Genomic DNA, 13,463 nt, shown 5'->3' with positions numbered 1-13,463 from the left:
GAATCCACTTGACCCATTTGGTGACCGTAATCAGGTCATCTAGCATCATGCTGATGCCACTTCCCTGTTCACACAAGCACCTTCCCATGAGGAGGGGATTGGGTGTGTTTTCTACCCACACTGTCTTTGGAGCCACACTGGGTCTGAACTCGATGTGGCAAGCACAAGAGGAGAACATTTCCTTCTCATATTCCCCTTAACACCGAAGCGGGTTGCCATGGTCAGTCTAGTGAACACCTTGCTTCTCTTATGAAGGTCTTTCTTCTGTTTCTCTCAGTCACCATATTCCCCGGCACTCATCTCTGCCCCTGAGGTTGAGGCTTTTTCATCCAGCCCCATGTTCATCCTCCGCTGCTTCTTCTCACTTTTGTTATTAATAACATCTATATTTTAATGTGGAATAATGGAGAGCCGCATGTAGTCTCGGCGGAAATGGGTTGGAGACACTGACATTTCTTGTCCCCGCCTGCATCTGTTTGCTCAATCTTGAGTCTTCTGCCTCCACTTCCCTCCCAGCTGTCACTCTTTGATACGTATGCTAAGTAAACACAGGGTGACCGGAAGTCCTCATCAGGAGTGGAAACAAACGTGTGTGGAGACTGTGGGGTTGGACAAGCACAATGGGAAGTTCTCAGGATCGAACGCCGTGAAGAAGAAGACGTGGGTGTATCTTCCACGAGCCCTAGGATCCCTGGGTGTACCAGTAGCAACAGAAAAGTTGTTCCTGACTAATTCACAGCCCAAACTGATCAAGGCAGCTCATGTCTCAAACTTCTTAGACCTAGCAGGTCATATGGCAGTCATCCGGAGAACTAGGAAGCTGTGCGCCCATCACAATCTCGTCACCCTTACCTCACACACTGTGTATGACTAGACTGTGGCTTTGTTTCCCACTCAGCTTTCCTTTGGCATCCATGGACTGACTTTATGTATCAGAGCCAAGCTCATAGTTACCTGTGTTCCATTGGTTCCATATGCTGTAAATGACCTTGTCTGCTGAACTGAAGAACTTGACCCTCCCCCATCTCACTTCACACTTAACATTCAACACACACAGTATGCTTGCAACTGAGATACTACATACACAGGAACTACATACATGGGAACCTTCAACAGAAAAAAAAATTTGAGCAGAATAATGACCATCCTCCTCCATGGTAACCTCTGGTGGTCTTTCTTTGTTTCTTCCTTCCTTCCTTCCTTCTTTCCTTCCTTCCTTCCTTCCTTCCTTCCTTCCTTCCTTTCTTTCTTTCTTTCTTTCTTTCTTTCTTTCTTTCTTTCTTTCTTATCTTCATTTTATTTACTCCAGGCTTCTTCCCTACACCATACTACTGGCTTCACTTCCTAGATCCCAGCAAACCCCACCACACACTCCATTCAACCATAACCACATACTGCCTACTCAGGGAAAGTATAATTTGAAATTCCCATAGTTTGAAAGAATTAAACAGCAAAATATAAATAAATGTAAGTAAGGGGTATGTATAGTCCTGTTACAAACAATGAATCTCATAACTCAAGGGGAAGCAATAATCCTTCGAAGCTGGTTTTATGGGGAAAGGTGTTTAAAAGTGGCTAGGTGGGAAAAAGAGGAGAAGGTGTAATGTGTGGAACAAGGATGAGGATTAAAGTGCAAATTGGGAACACGGAAGTGTTTCAGAACTGTATGGTTTCTATAAGGTGGAATCAGGACACCTCCAGGGATTTTTCTGAGATCAGACAGGGAAAGAGAGGTCAGGAGATGCTCAGAGGGAGAAGTGCTTGATGCTGGCAGCCGGGGGAGTCAGGTCATAGCTCAGATATGTCATGGCCAGACTATTATTTAAAATTATTTGACATCTTCTTCTCTTTCAGCTGACTGCTTTGTATGGTAGGCAGCATTATTTATTAAGTTCAGTGATTTCTAATCTTTTTAGAGATCAAATGCCATTTGATAGCATTATATATAGAAATATGCAAGCCTATGACTTATTCAGATGAGGAACGACCCCAAACTTCTAAAGGTGAGACAATAGGGCATGGTGAGACAGGAGAGTAAGAAAGCAAATTCACAGGAACTGAGTAGCTGCCAGGCTTTGCAATGATGATGTGCACTGTTGTAACAGCTCTAGAACATGGGAAGTATAGAATGTAAGGTCACTAAAGGAAGTCACTTGCAGAGTGGTCTTGTAAGTATATATTAAGGAAACAGAAACAACAGAGATGGGGCTGTCATTCAAAATAAAGAGCCTTGGAATAGGATTAAGATCTGGAATGGTGAAGTTGTCATTGTAAAAGGCCAGACAGAAGATGCTCATTTTGGAAGCCATATTGTCTCTGTTGGCACTATTTAACTCTGTTAAAAAACAGAAGCGGTCACAGACAAAACACAAATGAGTGGTCATGGCTGTGTTCCAGCAAGACTTCCTTTACAAAAACAAGCATCAGGACCAGAATCAGCTAGTGAAGGGAGATTTTCTGACCACTAAGCAGAATGCTATGCAAGACCTGTTGGTTTTCAGAAGGCTGAATTTTGAAGGATTGCACATTTCAATGTCTGTAGCATCTACCAAACAATACTAAAGTGTAAATCAGCAAAAAGATGGATCCTGGTTCTTTGTAAACAGGATTGCCAAACACTTAGCTAAATTAACCAAAGGAAAGAGAGAGAACACAAACTAATAAAAGTAGACATGACAGGGAGATATTACAACAGGTAACAATGAGATTCAGAAAACTGAGGACAAACTTTCAAAACTGTATTTCATAAAATTGAAAATTCAAAAAAAATGGATGGATTCTTAGGTTTATACAACACAGGGAAATTAAGCCAAGGCTAAATGAATAACCCAAGAAGATCTAAATACCCAGAACAAAGTTGAAGAAGTAATAAATGCCCCAACTAAAGCATTCCCAGGACTAGATGGATTCACAGTAGAATTTTACCAGAACTTCAGGGAAGAATGAACACTAATCATACCACTCAAATATTGTGTGAAAGAGAAAATGAAGGAAGGCTCCTAAACAAAGGAGAAAATTACAGATCTCATGAATATCAGTTCAAAAGTCTCATAGTAATGGCCAACCACATACAAAGCCATGCCACAAAGATTATTCATCACAACCAAAGTAGTTTCATCTCAGAAATTCATGCATGGTTCCACATACATAAATCAATAAATGCCATCTATCACAAAACAGACTCAAAGATAGAAATGACATGATCATCTCATTACACACACACACACACACACACACACACACACACACACACACACACCTGGAAACAAACCTAACCAAGGTGATAAAAGGTCTCTATAATAAAAATGTTAAGGCACTGAAGAAATCAAGAAATACACTAGAAGATGGATATTTAAGAAGATAGTATTTAAAGAATGCTAAAAGAATTAATATTATGAAAAATGACCACACTGCAATACACAGAGTCAATTTAATCCCAACTAAATCACCAATGTTATTCTTTACACACACACACACACACACACACACACACACACACACACACACCAAGAGAGAGACAGAGAGACAGAGAGAGAGAGAGAGAGAGAGAGAGAGAGAGAGAGAGACAGAGAGAGAGAGAGAGAGAGAGAGAGAGAGAATACAAACAATCCAAAAATTTATATGGGACCTAAAAGTCCATGGGTAGCTGAAAGAATCCCGAACAAAAAGAACACTGGGAGATTTGACCATACCTGGTCAAACTCCAAGAGTTATCATAATAAAAACAGCATGGTACAGGCACAAAGCAGACAAATAGGTCTGTGGGCTGGAACTGAGGACCCAGAGGTGAGTCTACTCAACAGCAGTTACCTGATCTTTCCCAAGGGTATCAAAAATAGACATTTGAGAAAAGAATCTTCAGCAAGTGGTGTTAGGAAGACTGAAACTAGATCCTTACCCTTCACCTCACTCTTCACTAAAGAACTCCAAAGGGATCAAGCACCCCGACATAAGACCCTCTTCCCTGGATTGGCTGGAGAAAAAAAGTAGGGCATTACACCTGAATATATAGACCAAGGTAAGGACTTGCTGAGCAGGACTGCAGTAGCACCACAAACAAAAACTACAAATGGAATCTCACGAAACTAGAAAGTTTCTGTACAGCAAAGGAAACTGAAATTAGTGAGTAGACAGCCTGCAGCATGGGAGAAAATCTTCGCCAGCTATTCATCAGATAGACGATTAGTGTCTCAGACATATAAAGAACGGTGGGGGGGGGGGACGACTCTAAACACTGAGAAGACAGACAAGCCAATTTAAAAAATATCTATAGAACTGAACAAGAAAATTCTCAAAAGAAGAGATGCAAATTGTTAGAAAGTACTCTTAAAAGTGCTCAATATCTTGGCATTAGGGAAATGCAAATTAAAATTAAGACTCTAGGTCACCTTACTCAGAATGGCCATCATTGGAATACACATGGCAACAAATGCTGGTGTGGATGTGTGAAAAGGGTCCTTATACACTGCTAGTGGGGATGTCACCTAGTGCAGCTACTTAAGAAAACAGTCAGAAGGTTGCTGAAAACAAACAAACAAACAAACAAACTAGAAATAGAACTGTTCATGACCCAGCTACACCACCCTGGATGTTATGCCCGCTGCAGACACTTGCCACCGTGGTTTTTTTCTGCTCTATTCACTGTAGCTAAGGAATGGAATCAATCCAGACGTCCATCCATAGATAAATGGACAAGAAAAATGTGGAACATATACACTGTGGCATATTACTTAGCTGTGAAAAAAATGAAATTTGCAGGTAAGCAGATAGAACTGGAAAAGGGTATACTAAGTGGGGTGATAAAGGCTGTGTATTCGCTCTCACATGCAAATTCCAGCTTCCAATCTTTTTTTCTCTATCAGTGGGAGCTGTGGAGGTAGAAAGGGGGCACACTGTGGGAGTGTTCAACAAAGTAAAGGAGTGAACCACTAGAAGTGAAAAGCTGAGTGGGAAGGGGCATGGGATGTGATGGGAGGATCAGCCGCGAAGGGAAGCTAACCTAAAGGAACAGGGTGTGCAAAGCCAGATGGAAGCTACTCTCTCTTCATTCAACTTTAAAAAGTAGAGGAGGGATAGAAGAGTAGAGGTGAAGGGAAAGAGGAGTGGGAAATCCTGAACGTTAGAGGATTAGGAAGGTTGGGCGGGTATGGGGAGGGTGAATCACTGTGGATGAACTAAAACTGAGGATCTATGAGACAGCCTCATGGAAGAGGTCTCCAAAACAACATAGGCTTTTGCCATTGCCCTTGGTTACATGACATAACTATATGGTAAGACTCTATTGTGGAAGAAAACGCTTTGGCTGCAGGACTAGAGCAACCAATCCCAAACTAACCAGGAAACTTACCTGCTGATGAGCTTTTCATACAGGCTTCTGAGGAAGAAAAGATACCAATGGTCTTACTGGCTCTAGACACCACATGTTGCCATGCTGACAGCCAAACTATCCTTGCTGGAACCATAGCAGCATGACTATTATGGAGTAACAAAAGTAAACACTTTCTCAATGGATTTTTAGCTTGCTCCATGGGAGGGAATTACCTGCCTGGTACTGTAATCCTGGTCAAAAGCATGTAGCTGGGAAGGTCATAGGGAAGAGCCTGCTATTGTTAGTTTGCTAGATAGTCATACTATTGGATTACCTCCTAAATATTTATAGTCCTGGGTTGCTCTCAACCTTAGTCAGAGAAGCTTCCTTTTGCAATGGGCAGCAGTCACTTAGAGATATAGAATTGGTCACAATGCAGAAGATGAGAGACTGGGTGATCAGCATGAATAGATATCTATGTTAACTCCACCACCAGCAAGGTTCAGAGAATGTTGCAGAAAGAATATAAGATATGAAGAATTCTGCATGTGTCCATGCATGTATACACCACACATCTCTCACACACACACATATACACAATTGTGAACTTCCTAAATGCTGAGTACTTCAATTATATTCATAAAATCTTGGATAATTGATAGTTAAAATTATTTCATTTATCCTAGGATCATTTTAACAGACAGAATATGTATTTGAAGATCTTTGTGAGAATACTTTGTGTTCTGTATTTAATGTAATTTCTCATCATAAGAATGGGTTTTGTAGAATTCTTCATGGGAGGCTTTAGTAGACATTTGATAATTTAAGCCTAATTTAAATAACACTTTACATTTTTCTTATAGTACTACATTGGGTATATTAAGATTAACTTTATGATACCTGTATTTCAGATGAAGAAAGTGACCCTATAATGTTATTAATAGAAAGAGCTCTTTTTGGTTTTTGGTTTCTTGCCCATCTCTATCTCTACTATTTCTCTTGGCCTCTACTTCCCCCAGATAAACCTTCTGAAACCCAATAAATAATGGAAATTTCAGCTTGCACACCATATTCATTTTAGAGATGCTTAAGAATAACCATTGATGTCCAAGCATTGTGGACTGTTATTTGGGTTGGGTTCTGACTACAGAGCTGAGGGCCAAGGTGACTAGCCATCCCAGTCACAAGTTCTTGGCTCCGTGCGGCATTTCCTTTTATAAACAACAATAAAACCCCAGAATATTGTACAGTGGAAGAAGATTGTGGCATAAGGAGACACTGAATACTTCTGGGGAAGCTGATTAGAATTCTTGCAAAAGGAGTTCATGAGGCAGAGTGTTCATGATGTTGATTAGGAAGAAGGGCACAGTACAGTCAAGCTCATTGTTGGACAGAAAAAAGGATCCACTGGCCAGGTAAGGATTGACTACTCTGTTCTAGATGAAGTATTAAGCTTGAGAAACACAGTGATGGACCAGGGCACCCTCCCCCAGGACTTTTCCTCCAGACACACCATGTGATCTCCAGCAGTGAGTGGCTGGAGACATGGGCAAATGTCCAGCTCCTGAGACAAGATCATCAGGCCACACCAGAGTCCGCTGGAGTCTAGGACAGAGTTCCAGTCTCAGAGGGAAACAACGGCATGAGACAGGAAGCCAGTGTAGACACTCATGGCAGACTAAACGGAGATGAGGGAGAAGAAGGGAATGTCACTGCTTGATAAACACATAGGCCCTGGGTAGAGAAGCCCAGGGAAGAGAAGCCATGAACAGAGAGGTTACCCTCACCCCCAACCACTGCAGACAAGTGTGGGGAATTGGGTGGCACTGAGCCAACGTGGACTGTGTTCAGCTGTTAAAAGACAATTGTCATATGCTACATTCAAAGTGGTCAATTTTAGCAACCATTTTTAATTAGCTTTACTTACAAAATTTTGATGTTTTTGTCTCCCCTAAAGTTAAATTATCATGCATCTTATTAAAGGAGTCCAAGTCAATTATATCTTCCAACAAGTCAAGAAAAATCATTTTGTTGATAATATATTTTCCTCACTCAACAAACATCCTCAATTTTAACAATTTGAGTAGAAAAGAGGGGTAAAAGCTGTCTAAAGCTGGCAACTTTCCAAGCAGAAGCTGGCCATTTCTACACCACTAAATATCCGCAGAATCTAAAAATGAATGATTTGAAAGTATTTCTCTGTTTAGGATAAAAGAGTTCACTCTCTCAAATGTTCAGTTCCTGTATCAGAACACTAATACTTTTGTGAACTCTATGTTATAAATTTCTAGGCTCTCCATAGTTTCCTGAGGTTCCTGGGAAATTTGAGATTCTGGATCTCTCAAAACCAGTCTGCCTGAAGTTCTGCAGAAATATCAACAAGTACTAAAAACTTATGTGTATTTGGACTTTATGTAAATAACAGCTAGACTTAGTCTTTTCACCTATTCTATGCTTATGTTGCCTGTTCCAGACATGTCCTGCCTAGTTTCGTGTCAACTTGACATCAGCTAGAGTTATCTGAAAGGAGGGACCCTCAATTGAGAGAGTACCTCCATAAGATCCAACTGTTGGGCATTTTCTTAGTTAGTGATTGATGGGGGAGGGCCCAGCTCATTGTGGGTGGAGCCACCCCTGGGCTGGTGGTCCTATAAGAAAGCAAGCTGAGCAAGGCATGGGGAGCAAGCCAGTAAGCAGCACCCCCCATGACCTCTACATCAGCTCCTGCCTCCAGGATCCTGCCTTGTTTGAATTCTTGTCCTGACTTCCTTCAATGATGAACAGTGGTATGGAAGTGTAAGCCAAATAACCCTCCCCTGATGTTGCTTTTGGTCATCGGTGTTTTATCACAGCAAGAGTAACATTCACTAAGACAATATGAGTTACTCATTGGAGAGACTACATAATATATGTGCGTTATAATACATACTAAATGTGCATGTATGTTAGAACTTGTGTTGTACACTTCTGGAAGAAGACCAGATGACTACAGGTGCCTTAAAGATGGAGCAGGATGTGCTAGCTGGGGGACGTTTCCAGTTTGCTATTGCCACAGGATACACGATGCTTCAGCATCAGGTGGAGCTCAGGAGGTTCCTGCTGACTGAGCAGAGCACTGGGGCTGAAAATCAGAATCAGAAAATAGCTATTGAGCACCAGCACCATGGCCTGGATGTCACAGGCAGAGGTGCAGTGACACCTGCTTCAAGGACCCTACCTTTGTCTGTACAGCAAGCAAAGGACTCACAGTCCCTCTCCTGGAGCACAGCTACAGCTTTGTTGGATGCCAAGCAGCTGGCTAAGTGGTTGCACACGTAGGAGAGTTTAAAACCCAGAAAGCTACAGATGGTTTGCAAACTTAGATGTTTCTTTACAATACCACTCTTCATTATATTTCATCCACTAGAGCAGGCTTTCTTTTGGGCCACCAACCAGCTCCCATATCATGACATGGAGACTCAATATTAGCTATGAATGCTCAGCCTTAGCTTATGCTTGTCCCACTAGCTCTTATCACTTCATTTAATCTGTTTCTCTTCATGTATGTTTTGTCTTTGGACCTTTCTTTGATTTTGTGTGTCCTACTTTCACTGCTTCCTCCTGTCTGTCTGTCTGGTGGCTGCCTGGCTTCTGGCCCCAGATGTTTCCCTCTCTTTCTCCCTTCTTCTCTTCTCTCTCCTTCTCTTCTCTCTTGAGCCTAGACTTCTCTTATTTATTCTCTCTGCCTGCCAGCCCCACCTATCCCTCTCCTGCCTAGCTATTGGCCATTTAGTTTTTTATTAGGCCAATCAGGTGCCTTAGGCAGGCAAGATGAAACAAATGCAAGGCATCTTTACATAATGTAACAAATGCAGCATAAACAAGTGCAACACATGTTTGCATGGTTAACAAAGGCACCGGAAACAAATGTAACCAGCTTAATACAATTAAAGTAATATTCCACAGCATAAACAAATGTAGCATATCTTTGCTTAATTAAAGTAATATTCCACAGTGTAAACAAATGCAACACATCTTTGCCTAGTTAAAGTAACATTGCACAACAGTCCATTTCCCAGCTCCTTCTACTCTATCCTAGTACAGGAGTGGAGTTTACAAGAAAACATGCACAGTTCAACTTGAAGGAGCCAGGGTGGCTTCTGGAAGAAGGAAATGTTTCTTAGGGATTAAGCAGGGGCTTGTAAAACAATGATGAACTCATGAGAGATCTGGGCAGCAGAGCAGTTCAATTACATGCAAATGTTTTGTGCCTGCGTGAAAATGGTGGTATCATACCATTTTCTGTGTGAGTCTCGGCAATCCCATCTCTGACTATTCTTAAATATCTGCACATAATATGAAGAGGCAGGAATCTGCATGTGTATGACCTCAGAAGGCAATTGTTTATCATCTTATCCATCACAATCCATACAGAGCAGTTATTAGCAGTCACTCTTCCATGGCGTAAAAAATCATTAATAAGGTGGAAGACCTAGCTATGTAGTGAAGGGAGTTTGTTCAGAGTTTCATCTCAGTGGTGAAGAACACACACGACATGAATCATGTTTTAGTGGCGATGGAAGTGCCACAGTAGAGCTGAGTGCCGCAGCTTGTAAGGCGGATTCTTTCAAATGTCATATTGTATTCAGCTAACACAGAGCAATCAAACCTCTTATACACTCTCAGTCTGGCTGCACAATGTGTGTGTCAATTTTACTGCAATATAAAAATCACATGCATCGCAGTGAAACTGGGAAGAACTAGTAGTCTGCATGTCTTGAGCTACAAATAACTCAGGGTACAATAAATGATAAACAGACACTGAGCCCGGTGGGGGATGGGGTGGATGGGGTGGAACTAAAAGTCCACGAGAGAAGCCCTGTGTGTATTCCCTATCTTATTCCGATTAGATTTTTTTGTTGCAGTTGGACATAAATCATGTGTGGAGTGATTGATTGAGTCTTGTCACTGAGTACAGTAAACCGAATTAAATGCATTGGGGTTGATGGTTTCAGTAACAACACACAGGGGGAAGAAAAGAGATCAGATAGCAGCCCTTTGCTAAGAGACCCACACAGCTGCAAGGCAAAGGAAGTTTCCAAATGGCAACCCATTCCACCAACACAGGTCAAGAGCAGTTATTTCTTTTTTCTTCTGTCCTGTGTCGAGCACAGAAATGGTCAGTAGCCTCACTGTGACTTCATTATCTTTGTGCTGGGGTTGTCAGCATCATGTACACCATTTCCTACCCAACTCTTTACAGAATGGCAGGTATGCACAAAGTGTCTGACATGGTAGATCCCTAGAGGAGCCAATGTGGCCTGGATGAGCCTAAGTCCTATGGATTCCTGAGCATGCAGAGTTGAGGATGTGCTAATTCAAAATGCTAGGAGGTCAGCACAAGTAGTGTCCATACGTTTCAGTAGCAAAGTGGCAGTGTTCTTGCTCACTGGAGCATCCCAAAGAGGCTCTGGTCAGTGAAGGCTTGTCAAGGACCAGTGCCAGACATGGGGGTCAATGACAATGATGGTCACAAGTTTACTGTTAGGCCTTCATTTGCATAAACTGGTGTTTTTGCCTTGAAGGCTGCAGAAGTGTATGTAAAGAGGGGATGTGTGTTCTGGTTCAGGCTGAGGCTTGACTACCCCTCCACCCACCCACCCACACCCCTTCCTGCTATGAGGGAATCAGTCCCAAGCTTATCTAGCTGCTGCAGGAGCCATAAGATCCGTTCATCAGATTCTGCCTGAGAAGTCTCCTTTGTGAAGGTGGAGAAAATTATGCCTACTAAGATTTCCATTTTCCCTCAATTTGCTCTCAGCTCCATAGAGCATCTGAAGAGGGGTGATCTGGAGGGACGGGAGCTTTAGAAATAAGGGAATTGGGTGCATTGGGGAGGGTGTACTGTGGCTTAGCATTCATAGGATGCCTTTGCCGTGCTATTTATTCTTTAAGACAGCAGACAAACAAGTAAGGCTTTTATTTTCTTCGATTTCGATCTGAATATCACCTCCACTGCAACACCTTTCCCACCAGAAAAAGAAAATTAGATTTTATTGTTGTGGACTCAACCATCACTTTCTTTTCAATGAGTAGGGGTTTCAAATTCCGTGTTCTGCTCCCGAGAGCAGGTGTCGCTGAGATGGACAGGGCCCAGGGCTCAGCTGGTTCCTGCCTGCACATCTACGATGAAGCTCAGAGGCCCTGCTCTGCTTTTATGGAAATGAAGTCAGGCAAGATTTAACTTTTCAATTGTCAAATTGATGATAAACAGCAAGAAAATCATTACTTATTATATTTTTATTATATATTTAAACCACTTTCCTGGCATCTGTCTGCTTGCTAGCAAGTCTGGGAAAGCTGAGCCCTACAGCCATCTCTCAAATGGTTCCTGGGTATGGCTGTTTACTGCTAGGTGAGTCTAATATTTCACAGTCTTTCTGCCTGGAACCTCAGGCTATGTGCACATATTTTTAATCCACTCTTTCTATCTTCTTGAAGGGAGATCAAAAGATTTTGTGATTTATGCTAACTTAGCAAAGAGCTGGTTAACTGTCTCCCTGTAAAGGTGAATGGTAATTTTTTTCCTGGTCTCTTTTTCATGGTGGTGCTTGGCAGAGTAGATTTCTTAGAACATTTGTCAGAGTGAATTTATTGAGAGGGATTTATTACCACTAGATATTACTCTGTCATTTGGTCACCTTGCGGTTTATTTTATTAATAACACACAGCCAGCGTCTTCAAAGACTTTGCATCCTTCCTGAGAGCCTCCCGGTGTCTGTGTGGTGGTGGCATAGGGCTGGGTCCATTCTGCAAAGAACACAGATCAACATCTGACCCCAATGGCACTCCATGAGGCACAGTAACCAGGGAGTGAACGTCCCCCTCTGGTTCCCCTTTCTCAGTTCTGCTTCTAGCCAAGTCCGGCAGGGTCAAGGCTTCCTCCCCAATGGGGCCACAGTGTTTGTTCTTTTTTATCGTCTGTGCACAGGCACCAAGGGTCTTTAGCTGCAGTGGTTCCTGAGATTGTAGCTTTCATTGTGATAACCTGACCGCTGGAGGCCTTGCCCTTCAGTCTGTTTAATGAAGCGCTGAGCTGGAAAAGGTCTTTGTTCCCTCATTGCCTTTTCCACACTGCTTTACAGTGTACCCGATAAAGCACTTCTGTGGGATTTGTCTAAAATATGTGCATTTTAAGGAGTTACAGGATGCTCGGGAGAACAATATAATCAAAGATGTGAGGGAAACATTTCAATTGCTGAATTTGAAAGGACAGGGAATGGTGAGATGTTAGGGAACAACCTTCCCAATTTTTAAAATGTGGGATTTTAATATTCTCATGGAAAAAAAAAAAAAACCACTGGGATAGACTAACTGGAAGTGCTTCACGTCTGAATTAAGAAGCCCAATGAGTCTGAGAACCGGGTTAGGACTCCTGCTCAGTTGTGGGACCGAATGCCAAGACCCTGAGAAGCTCTCTGGAAAGCCTGTGGACCATGTGAGAAACAGCTCCCTAAGAGGACCATGTGCTGCCTGCCCAAATGATCCTCGGTTCTGCTCTGTGAAAAAACAGGTTTCCAAACATGTCCAGAGCCTGTGCTTTGAAGACGTGTGAGCACCTGGAAGAAATACTTAGAGGAGCATGGAGGACTTGAGGTCTATGGAGATGGTGTATCTGAGGTAGGAGCAGAACACGAAGTTTTACCATAATTAAAGCCCCCCCCCCCCAAGTCATTTCAGAGAATGGAGGACTTCATCTGTCCCAGGGTCAGAAGCACCTCAGTGAACATGGAGAGAGGTGCCCTGCATGGAGAGGGAGAGAAGGATGGATTCATTTTAAAATATTTTTAGGATAGCTCTAACTCTGATTAGAAGTTTATGGGAAGGGATCAAATCCATCACTTTTCTGGAGACCTTATGTGACATTATGACTGTTGTCAATGATTATATATTTAGAAACTGATAAGAAATGTTCTCATCACAAAAAAAGGAAGAAATGCATAAGATGATAGATATGGTAACTAGCTTGATTTAATTATTACTTCTGGTATACACACACACATATCTGATACTACATTATTCCCTGCATATATATATATATATATATATATATATATATATATATATATAATTACTCTGTGTCCACTAAACATGAAGGTGGTCAGTCTCATAACAA

Source organism: Onychomys torridus, chromosome 17, assembly GCF_903995425.1.
Source record: "Onychomys torridus chromosome 17, mOncTor1.1, whole genome shotgun sequence".
NCBI lineage: Eukaryota > Metazoa > Chordata > Mammalia > Rodentia > Cricetidae > Onychomys > Onychomys torridus.
The sequence above is the reverse complement of the archived record's forward strand: the minus strand, read 5'-3'. Positions refer to the sequence as shown.